Source organism: Rutidosis leptorrhynchoides, chromosome 10 (assembly GCF_046630445.1).
Source record: "Rutidosis leptorrhynchoides isolate AG116_Rl617_1_P2 chromosome 10, CSIRO_AGI_Rlap_v1, whole genome shotgun sequence".
Taxonomy (NCBI): Eukaryota; Viridiplantae; Streptophyta; class Magnoliopsida; order Asterales; family Asteraceae; genus Rutidosis; species Rutidosis leptorrhynchoides.
In genome coordinates, this window is record NC_092342.1 from 318,915,297 (window position 1) to 318,927,472 (window position 12,176).

The window sequence follows — 12,176 nt, forward strand, 5'->3', positions numbered from 1 at the left end:
AACATCACCCAAACAGCCTAATGGTTCGAAACGCTTCCTCGGATCATTGGTCGATATATGATTAGGGAAATTAGTAACATAAAAGGAAGTAAAAACCTTTTCAGATTCCCTATGTGGATCGCTTTTCTTTCTCTGTACAGACTTCCATTCGTAAGGAATATCTTTTGGTTTCATCGTGGAGACAATCAACAATTGAGTGAAGAGGATGATAAACGATAGAGAGGGATCAGAGATATCTGGCGTTTGATCCCGCCGGTGAAGAATCTCCGATGGAGGAAGGCAATGGCGCCTAGGTTGTTTCGTAAGGAATTTCGTAAGCAATTAATTAATATTACGGAGTAAACTAGTTATTAATTTTTTATATCATGGTTATTGTATGTTGTGTAAATGATAAATCCTTATATCTTATTTCTACCTAGTATTTGTTTGATGAACATGGATTCTTTGTAGCACACAAAGTAACCTTTTGAATGCTTATTCACGAGTCTCTGCAAACCTTGGACTTGTATATGCTATAGTCAATGTGTTTTGAAGAGAACCCAAGGTCATAAATCAACAACATATTACCATGATACATACGTTTTCTTTTGTGAATTGACTTACCACTAACATGCTCTTTAACGAGCTTACATTAATAAACAAACGAGCTTAAGTTTTTGCTTGACGAGCCAAGCTCAATTCGAGGTTAAGACAATACGAGCCGAGCTCGAGCTTTCAAAATGTTTCACGAGCCGAGCTCGAGCTGAAAAATTAAAGCTCGAGCTTTCTAAAAACTAAACGAGCCGAGCTCGAACACTACCAAGCTCGGGCTCGGCTCGGCTCGTTTACACCCCTATATCTAATAGACAAAAGTTATGAATAGTAACTAGGGTATTTTCGACTTTTCACATTTTTTAAAAAAATTTAACTAAATTTCATTTCACCAACAAAGGCCCCCACACATTTCCAAAAATTCATATCGACCTCCTAAACAGGGGGTAAAGTGTCAAATAACTATTTTCATAAAAAAATCCTAAATAAACTCCACACAAATATTCAACGGGTCATATCTTCTAGCTCGCAACGAGTTAAATTTTTCCGACACCATCGTTAAACTCGAAATAATTTTAGGAACACAATATCACTAACTATACGCAAAACTGACGCTTTTTAAAAAATGTTAAATATTTGGGGTACTTTTCATACACGTTGATTTTGCGTTAAATTTTTAAAAGTCGACAATTCCATAGCGAAATGCGGAGATGCACATATATTGTTAATTTAAAATAACATTTAAATCTTTCACGGGTTATACCTTTTAGTTCGACTCGAGTTGCGCTTCAACGACATCATCGTTAGCCACGAAATAATTTTACAAAATAACGCAATAAAATACATTGAAAACCGAAACCTCTGTGCGAAACGAGAGTTCAAAAACTAGTTAGTATTATTATTAATATTAATTATTAACCTTGCCCGTTTATATGTAGTCAAACTATATGTCCATTATGAATTAACCCGCTTTAAAGCCCAACATCAAACGACATTTTATTTTTGGTACTATGATGTCGCCCACTTTTAAGCCCGACATCAAACTCATAATTCTTTTTAATTTTACTACGATGTCGATGTCGACCACTTTACAGCCCAGCATCAAACGCATTTTATTTTCTTATTTTTAATGTGAAGCTGAAATATTGAATGTTTTTTTTTTTAACATCGATTGGAATATGCCGATTCAGCGATAATAACCCCGCCCCCATCGCTGCCCGGGATGAAACCTTGAAACCGATCAAAGGGTACGGCCAAGTACCCTCCCCCCAAAAAAAACGATATGGGAAATGTGCTATGGATTGATACTTCATGGCATGAATAAAATTGTGTTTTTTAATATTGAATGTTGATACGTAATATTCACATTGATAACAGATGATACTTAGTATATAGTTTTATTATTGTTATATGGATTTTCTAACTACTTTATGTTAGCGAAGTGATTATTAAAATGCACTATACATTAGAATTAAACAACAACGACAATTTTAAAGGTTTCCGTTAGAAAATCTCTTTATCTCTTTATATTATAATAACAAAACTAAAAATAGATCATCTAAAATTAAAATCACTAATCTTAGCCATTCATTCAAAAATATTCCCTTAATCTTAACCCTACAATTCTCCATGTCATGATTATGACCTCATAATCAAGAGGTTTAAGACTAATTTGACTAAATTAGCCTTGTAATCACAAAAATGGACGGTATCTAAATAAAAAATTAGGGGTCCTAGACATTAATCATTCACCAAACAACTACAAGGAAAAAAAGCCCTAATTTTTCTCTGAAAAACACACGAGAATCATCACCATCAAAAAATCACTTCTTCATTAATCGACATCGATTTCGCCCTTTTATAATACCACACGAATATAGATTTTGATTTTAGTAATCTGTTGCACTTGACCGGAGCTAATTAGCTGGAGTCAAGTTCCGATTAACCGGAGTACACAATTTAGGATAAATGTACTGGAGTTAAACGTAAGTTTTATTACAATTGAAATGAGTTACAAGATTGAGAGAGTTTGTTACAACAGAATGACTACAATGAAATGATTACAACTCCTTATATCTACAATTCTGTTAGCATCTAACGACTTGTCTGCAACCGTTCAATTGGGGAAGAAGAACACACGTGCGTGGCACACTTAATCTGATCACTAAAAGTCACATGAGTAGCATGTGTTTAAGTCACGTGTATAGCACATGCCACTTATATCAATTCCTCCTCCTTTGAAAACGAGCGTGACCTCACGATTGGTTACAGTAAACATCAAATTGGGGAAATCTATCCAAAACATCATCAGCTGGTTCCCAGGTTGCATCGTCAATCGTACCCTGGGCCCATTGAATCAACAAGAACACCACTGGCCTATTGTGTCGTTTCATAAGTTTTCGTTCCAGCACCTTAACCGGATAATTGGCAATTAACCCCTGTTCATCAACAATTGGTAAAGCAGCCAAGGTTGTTGGAGCAACACCACGATGGAGTTTCAACTGAGAAACATGAAAAACATTATGAATCTGTGCGTGATCTGGTAACTTCAATTTATACGCCACATTCCCAATTCGTTCAAGAATCAAAAACGATCCATAGTACTTTGAAGAGAGCTTGGAGTATTTGTGTGCTCGTAGAGTGACTTTGTGAGGACCCGTCCTTATCCACCTGGACGAAGTCATCAACATTTGGTCCCATTGCGATGATCGTCTCCAAGTAATGTCCTTAAATTGAGCAAATGCACAGCGGAAGACTTAATTCGTACCTGAGAATAAACATGCTTAAAGTGTCAACCAAAAGGTTGGTGAGTTCATAGGTTTATCATAACAATCATTTCAATATCTTAATAGACCACAAGATTTCCGTTTATAAATATATGTACACTCGCAAGTGTATAAAAGTATTCTATAAGCTGTAGGGACCCGGTAACAAGCCTTAACGTTCATGTTTTACCCTCTGAAGTACACCAGATCAGGTGTGTTTAAAATAACCTCAAAGTACTAAAGCATCCCATAGTCAGGATGGGGTTTGTCAGGCCCAATAGATCTATCTTTAGGATTCGCGCCTACCGTACATAGACAAGTAGTTTAATGTTACCAAGCTAAGGGTATATTTCTGGTTTAAACCCACATAGAATTAGTTTTAGTACTTGTGCCTATTTTGTAAAACATTTATAAAACAGCGCATGTATTCTCAGCCCAAAAATATATATAAAAAGGGAGTAATGAAACTCACCTAATGTATTTTGTAGTAAAAATACATATGACTATATTGAACAATGTAGGGTTGGCCTCGAATTCACGAACCTATATCAGTTATATATATTAATACATATAATAATAATTAAACAAGTTTTTATATATTAGATATATAATATATTACTTATTTAAATTATCAATATATTTGTTGTTTCAAATGTTATATATATAGATATATGTTATATTAATATTTAACTTATATATATATATATATATATATATATATATATATATATATATATATATATATATATATATATATATATATATATATATATATATTTGTTTTCAATATTTGGATTAATTAATTAATATAGATTATTATTGTAAATTTAAAACGTAAATCATTAATGTTAATATGTTAAATTTTTGTTAAAATAATTTCGATAGTAATAATAATTATAAAGATAATGATAATAGTATTAGTATTAATATTAATAATTTCAATAAGAATTATAGTGATAATATTATAATAATAATAGTTTTTGATAAAGGTAATAATTTTAGTAATAATGATAATGATAATTTTAATAAAAATGATAAAATAATAATAATTTTAATGAAAATGATAATAATAACTATAAAAATAGTAGTTTTTCTAATGTTAAAAATAATACTAATTTTAATATTGATAATACTAATAATGATACTAATAATAATAATGATAAAAATAATAATAATAATTATAATAATAATTTTACCAATAATTTTACGAATAATAATAATAATAATAATAATAATAATAATAATAATAATAATAATAATAATAATAATAATAATAATAATAATAATAATAACTACCTTAATGAGTTTTTCCAAAAATAATGGCAGAGACCGGGCTCGAACCCGCGACCTCTCGTTCCCAGACCACATACCCAACCGTCCCACTATTTGTTATTATCTGAATTAAATCTCGGATTAAATCGTTTTAACCATTTTCTGGTCTGTCATCTTTTTTTTCTTAAACATCATCATACCAACGTTAATTGTTTAAACAGAAAATGAATAACGCAGTTGCAGCACAGTAAAGTGGTGGTGTTCCGGTGGTGATGGAGTGAAGGATGGTGGAGGTCTCAAGTGATGAGGTGATGTTTCTCTTCAGTTTGTTCGATCTATAATCACCACGAGAGAGAGAGAGAGAGAGAGAGAGAGAGAGAGAATGAGAGAGATTAAACATGGTGAGGGTGGTGGTGCTTCGCACAGAAAATGAAAGGAACAAAGCAAAGGAATAACGATGATGATGGTGGTTTCGTAGTTGTTTGTTGACGGTGGTGATAGCCAGTAGGTTGTGGTTCGAATATAAACATGAAAAAGAAACCGGAAGTGAGTTGGTTCGTTTGGTTTGATGGTAACGGAAACAAAATGACAATGATTTGATGTTGTGTGTGTCTGATCGAAAGCAACAGAATGAGCAGCAGTTGAAAAGGTTCGATGGTGGTGAATATTGTGGTGAAGACGATGGGTGACTATCGGGATGATGGATTCTCAGAAAAAAAATAGAGGAAGGAGGAGGATAGTGGTGTTGGCGGGTGTATGAGTGGTCGATTATGGTGGGTGCAGGTGGCGGTTCATGGTGAGCTGTAGCGATGATGGAGGTGAGATGGTTGCCGTTAGTTGAGAGGTTGAGGGTGCGGGTTAACTGGGTTTCCAATCGAAGGGAGCGGTTTCGCACAACTTCTTTCCAATATTGCTTGTAAGTTCTCTTATTTTCAAATGCATAACAGCTTGAAGCTTGTAGTTAAGGAAGACAATTTGTTTTTGGTTAACACACATATATATACATATGATATTCGATGGTTAATATACGAGTGGTAAAAAAATGGCTTTAAATAGATCAACCACATCTTATTTGATGCATGTGCAATCATGCAGATACATATGTCCAGATTCATAAAATAAGTTATTCATCTACTTTATATTATTATATGTACACATAAAGCTAAAAGAGTACACTGGAGCCAATTAGAAAAATATAGACTCACACGTTTTTAATTCAAGAGAAAGCAATCACTTTTGTATTTACTCTATCGACGCTTTTATATTTTTAATTTTAAGGGTACTATCGTGTCCATTGCTAAACAGTTAGCCTATAAAAGTGTTCCTAAAAATTCTAAATTTTTAGATTAAGCATATTAAATTATTTTACTCATTACCTGTTTGGAACCTGATCAAAAAGGTTTGAAAATTATTTATTTTCTGTTCCGATTTATACGTACGGGGTACTAATATTTAAAATAAAAGGGGTAAAAATATTTTTATCGAGCTCATACTCTCTTTAATCAATATGCGGACCAACTTTTATTTAAACCCTCATATATATATATATATATATATATATATATATATATATATATATATATATATATATATATATATATATACATATACATATATATATATATATATACATATATATATATATATATATATATATATATATATATATATATAGGTCTATATTAAAATCAATAAAACGTCAATCGGGAGTTGCAGATGTTTACAATTTAGATTCGAAATCATATTTTTTTTATTCAATATACCCTTTATATATATAAAAACATTTTTAAATAACAAATTTTACTACATAATTAAATATATTAATTAAATATTTTAAACCGTTAAATTTATAATATATATACAAGTAACATTCATATATATATATATATATATATATATATATATATATATATATACACACACACACACACATATCTATTTACAATTTATTGTTCGTGAATCGTCAAAACCGGCCGAGGTTAAATGAATGAAATAAAACAGTTCAAAATTTTTGAGACTCATCCTAACAGATTGCCTTATCTTGTCAAAATATTAAATCGTATTGAGAGTTTGGTTTAAAAATTAGTCGGAATTTTCCGGGTCGTGACAGTACCTACCCGTTAAAGAAATTTCGTCCCCGAAATTTGATCGAGGTCGTCATGGCTAACACTAAAAATGTTTTTCATTACTAATATGAGTTGATAAATAGAGTTTTATCATTATTGGGTAATATAGATAAAAGGATGCGATTATGTGAAGCGTACGAGTGAAGCTGTCACAAAAGAGTGAAAAGTTTCGTCTTAACTTTTGACTTAGTCATAGTAGATTTCAGGAATTTAAGAAAAATCTTCTAATCAGAAAGAAAATAAAATAGCACAATTTATTAGCAAACCGTTGGAATTTTGAAAGAACAAGAATATCACGGAAATATTTTCTGGATATGTTTAGAGATTAAGTAGAATGAAAGAGTTATGTAACATGACTCATGATGGTGGTATGATCTACTGTGAACCATCATCACGTTTCATTAAAAACTCAGCATGACTTACTGTAATATAATCACGTTGGCCGGGCGTCATTATATTATACTAACCCATGCTTCAATTCCCAACACTTCTTCATAATTCATTCATAATTTATACTTAGATTTTACAGAAGTTTCCCATTTAATGGAATACAGATAGCACGAAGAGGTATATAATTTCGAACGAGAATATTTTTGCAAATATCTTCAGAAATATCGAAGATATTTATGATGATATTTTGGAATTTCTAAGTTCGAAGGTTGATGAAGAAAAATTTTCCGCAAGATTTTAACATAACTTCGGAGCAAGATATTCTCTAAAGATTTCATCGGATCCAGAATTACCTGATTCTTTGAATATAGAGTTTGGTCCTTGTATCTGACCTTGGTCTCCTTCATGGTTATCTCAATCCGTTTTTCAGTACCAAATTTTCTATCGAACGTTTCCAACATTCCATTCTTTATCATCAAACTCTTGGCCGTTTAGACCATCTACAACATGCTGCTTCGTCAGCATTTTCAAAGTTAACGGATCTGGGTCATCGGTTATCAAACCGAGGTGGTTTCAGGAGAATTGTGTTTTTAGATGATTAAACGCTGATGGTAATATGGTGGAATATAAAAGGTTCCTCGGTAGCAATAAAGAGCACGCATATATATCAAAGTTATAATAAGGTTGTTTTGAATGAAAAGTTGAAGCTGTCTTGCTGGAGCTGTGACAAAATTGGCTAATTTAAAGAAGAATTGTAAAGTTATTTTGGATAATAATAACACTAAAGGAATTAGCATAGCTACATGTTAAACGTTTACTCAGTTTCCGAGGGTTTTTCAGGTGCATAACTATATGCATCACTCTTTTCTTCCGTAAATGAAATGTGGCTGGTTCATCCTCTCGATCGAGGTGTTTTCAAGAATCATGAAAGGTTTGAACGCAGAATGTAATCGTGAATATACAAATGAGGTTTAAGATGAAATCAAGTGGCAACTTGAAGAATTATTTAGTTTCATATGTTATAATCAATATTTTAATTCATTTTAATTGTTCAATGTCATTAGTCCACAGTCGATAGTCCACAGTAACAATCCAATAATTCATATATAGTTTAATATATAATATACGAATTAATTAATACGTGTCGTGACCCGTATACGTCTCAGACTCGATCACAACTCAAACTATATATATTATTGTAGAATCAACCTCAACCCTGTATAGAGAACTCGATCATTACTGCATATAGAGTGTCTATGGTGATTCCAAATAATATATATAGATGCGTCGATATGATATGTCAAAACCTTATATACGTGTCCCGATATTTAAGTGCGTAAAATAAATAACAGAAATTAAATGACGATAAATTAAATGCGTAAAGTAAATAACAGAATTTAAATGACAATAAATAAAATTGCGAGAATGTAAATTGCGATAATTAAATTGCGATAAATAAAATGTAATCAGTTAGCTAGGAACAATTAGCTAGGAACAGTTAGCGTGGATTCTTAACAATATTTCAATTAGTTAATTCGTTTGTTTCTAACAAATTTTATTTTGTTCAATGTTTTCTTCATTATGCCACTTGTTGGATTCTGAGAAGTCAAAATCCAAATATGAAATTGAATAAAAATGGTTATTCTGCGGTGATCGGATTCGTATCTTTGTGGATGTAAGTAGGATAGTAAATGACTGTTGAATCAGATTTGAAGAATATACAGTGTAACTTATTAATGTGAGACCCAAATATTCCTCGGGTATTACCTACCCGTTAAAATATTTTCACCATTAACAGTTTGTACAAAAGAATTTTTAATTACAATCTTTATGAAAATATACTTACATATATATTTTCTTCAGATGCAATCATGAATTTAATGAGTTAATATGATATTAAACTCATTGATTTATCGTTAGTACTAGATTACATAATCTCTAAAACTTTTAGAAATTACATAATCGCCATATCGAGCGGAAATAATCGATGTAGAACGATATGTAGAACGAAGATAAAGTAGGTAGAACGATACGTAGAACGATGATTATGCTCGAGGTACAGAATGATATGTTGAGGCATGTGATGTTGAAACTTGGGTTGTTGATGGTACTGTTGGTGCCGGTGATGTTGGTGAAACTGGTAAGTTTTGCACCATATTCTCCAAAACCACTACTCGAGCATGAAACTCGTTGACTTCTTCTATTACTCCCGGATGATTGTTGGTCAGAACGAGCGAATGAATTAGATTTATAATTTTAGACAGAATATAATCGTGGCGAGATATTCAGGAAATGAGGGTGAAAATGGTGTTTCGAACAAGTTCGTCGGTGAATGCTTCAGGTTCTTCGTCAAGAGGTGAATTCGGTTGGTGGAAGGGATCACCTTCTTCTTGTCTCCAATGATTGAGCAGACTACGAACCCATCAGATGAATCGGGGATGACTGATTAATTGATTCATTCTAGTGACGCTGCTTTCGGGCTTAGGTGACCATCCACGTCGGAATAGCTGTCGGAATAACTATCGAAATAGCTATCGGAATTCGAGGAACTCGAACTGGTTGAGGGATTCATCTCGTACGATCAGGTGAAGGATTTTCGATAAGAAATAGATTATAGGATGTAGATTAGTACCCTGCAATAAATAAATTTACATATGCATATATAATACTAAAATCCCATAAGTTACGGAGAAATCTACGAAAGCTGTCAGGCAAAGTCTACAGTAACAGATACGCTAAGATATGAATTTGGTCTATACACTATCGATGCAATAGTGGTAGTAAGACGTGTCTAAACTTAAGTATGATAAGCAAGTAATTTCCGACAAGAAATGATAAGCAAAACTTATAATATGCGGCTAAGGTCGAAGTCCAGACTCGCTAATGCATCCTAACAACTATCAGTTAGACATACTAATGCAAGACCTGGTTCGCTAGGACCAACGCTCTGATACCACCTGTGAGTACCCGTCCTTATCCACCTGGACGAAGTCATCAACATTTGGTCCCATTGCGATGATCGTCTCCAAGTAATGTCCTTAAATTGAGCAAATGCACAGCGGAAGACTTAATTCGTACCTGAGAATAAACATGCTTAAAGTGTCAACCAAAAGGTTGGTGAGTTCATAGGTTTATCATAACAATCATTTCAATATCTTAATAGACCACAAGATTTCCGTTTATAAATATATGTACACTCGCAAGTGTATAAAAGTATTCTATAAGCTGTAGGCACCCGGTAACAAGCCTTAACGTTCATGTTTTACCCTCTGAAGTACACCAGATCAGGTGTGTTTAAAATAACTTCGAAGTACTAAAGCATCCCATAGTCAGAATGGGGTTTGTCAGGCCCAATAGATCTATCTTTAGGATTCGCGCCTACCGTACATAGACAAGTAGTTTAATGTTACCAAGCTAAGGGTATATTTCTGGTTTAAACCCACATAGAATTAGTTTTAGTACTTGTGCCTATTTCGTAAAACATTTATAAAACAGCGCATGTATTCTCAGCCCAAAAATATATATAAAAAGGGAGTAATGAAACTCATCTAATGTATTTTGTAGTAAAAATACATATGACTATATTGAACAATGTAGGGTTGGCCTCGAATTCACGAACCTATATCAGTTATATATATTAATACATATAATAATAATTAAACAAGTTTTTATATATTAGATATATAATATATTACTTATTTAAATTATCAATATATTTGTTGTTTCAAATGTTATATATATAGATATATGTTATATTAATATTTAACTTGTATATATATATATATATATATATATATATATATATATATATATATATATATATATATATATATATATATATATATATATTTGTTTTCAATATTTGGATTAATTAATTAATATAGATTATTATTGTAAATTTAAAACGTAAATCATTAATGTTTATATGTTAAATTTTTGTTAAAATAATTTCTATAGTAATAATAATTATAAAGATAATGATAATAGTATTAGTATTAATATTAATAATTTCAATAAGAATTATAGTGATAATATTATAATAATAATAGTTTTTGATAAAGGTAATAATTTTAGTAATAATGATAATTTTAATAAAAATGATAAAATAATAATAATTTTAATGAAAATGATAATAATAACTATAAAAATAGTAGTTTTTCTAATGTTAAAAATAATACTAATTTTAATATTGATAATACTAATAATGATACTAATAATAATAATAATGATAAAAATAATAATAATAATAATTATAATAATAATTTTACCAATAATTTTACGAATAATAATAATAATAATAATAATAATAATAATAATAATAATAATAATAATAATAATAATAATAATAATAATAATAATAATAATAATAATAATAATAATAACTACCTTAATGAGTTTTTCCAAAAATAATGGCATAGACCGGGCTCGAACCCGCGACCTCTCGTTCCCAGACCACATACCCAACTGTCCCACTATTTGTTATTATCTGAATTAAATCTCGGATTAAATCGTTTTAACCATTTTCTGGTCTGTCATTTTTTTTCTTTCTTAAACATCATCATACCAACGTTAATTGTTTAAACAGAAAATGAATAACGCAGTTGCAGCACAGTAAAGTGGTGGTGTTCCGGTGGTGATGGAGTGAAGGATGGTGGAGGTCTCAAGTGATGAGGTGATGTTTCTCTTCAGTTTGTTCGATCTATAATCACCACGAGAGAGAGAGAGAGAGAGAGAGAGAGAGAGAATGAGAGAATGAGAGAGATTAAACATGGCGAGGGTGGTGGTGCTTCGCACAGAAAATGAAAGGAACAAAGCAAAGGAATAACGATGATGATGGTGGTTTCGTAGTTGTTTGTTGATGGTGGTGATAGCCGGTAGGTTGTGGTTCGAATATAAACAGGAAAAAGAAACCGGAAGTGAGTTGGTTCGTTTGGTTTGATGGTAACGGAAACAAAATGACAATGATTTGATGTTGTGTGTGTCTGATCGAAAGCAACAGAATGAGCAGCAGTTGAAAAGGTTCGATGGTGGTGAATATTGTGGTGAAGACGATGGGTGACTATCGGGATGATGGATTCTCAGAAAAAAAATA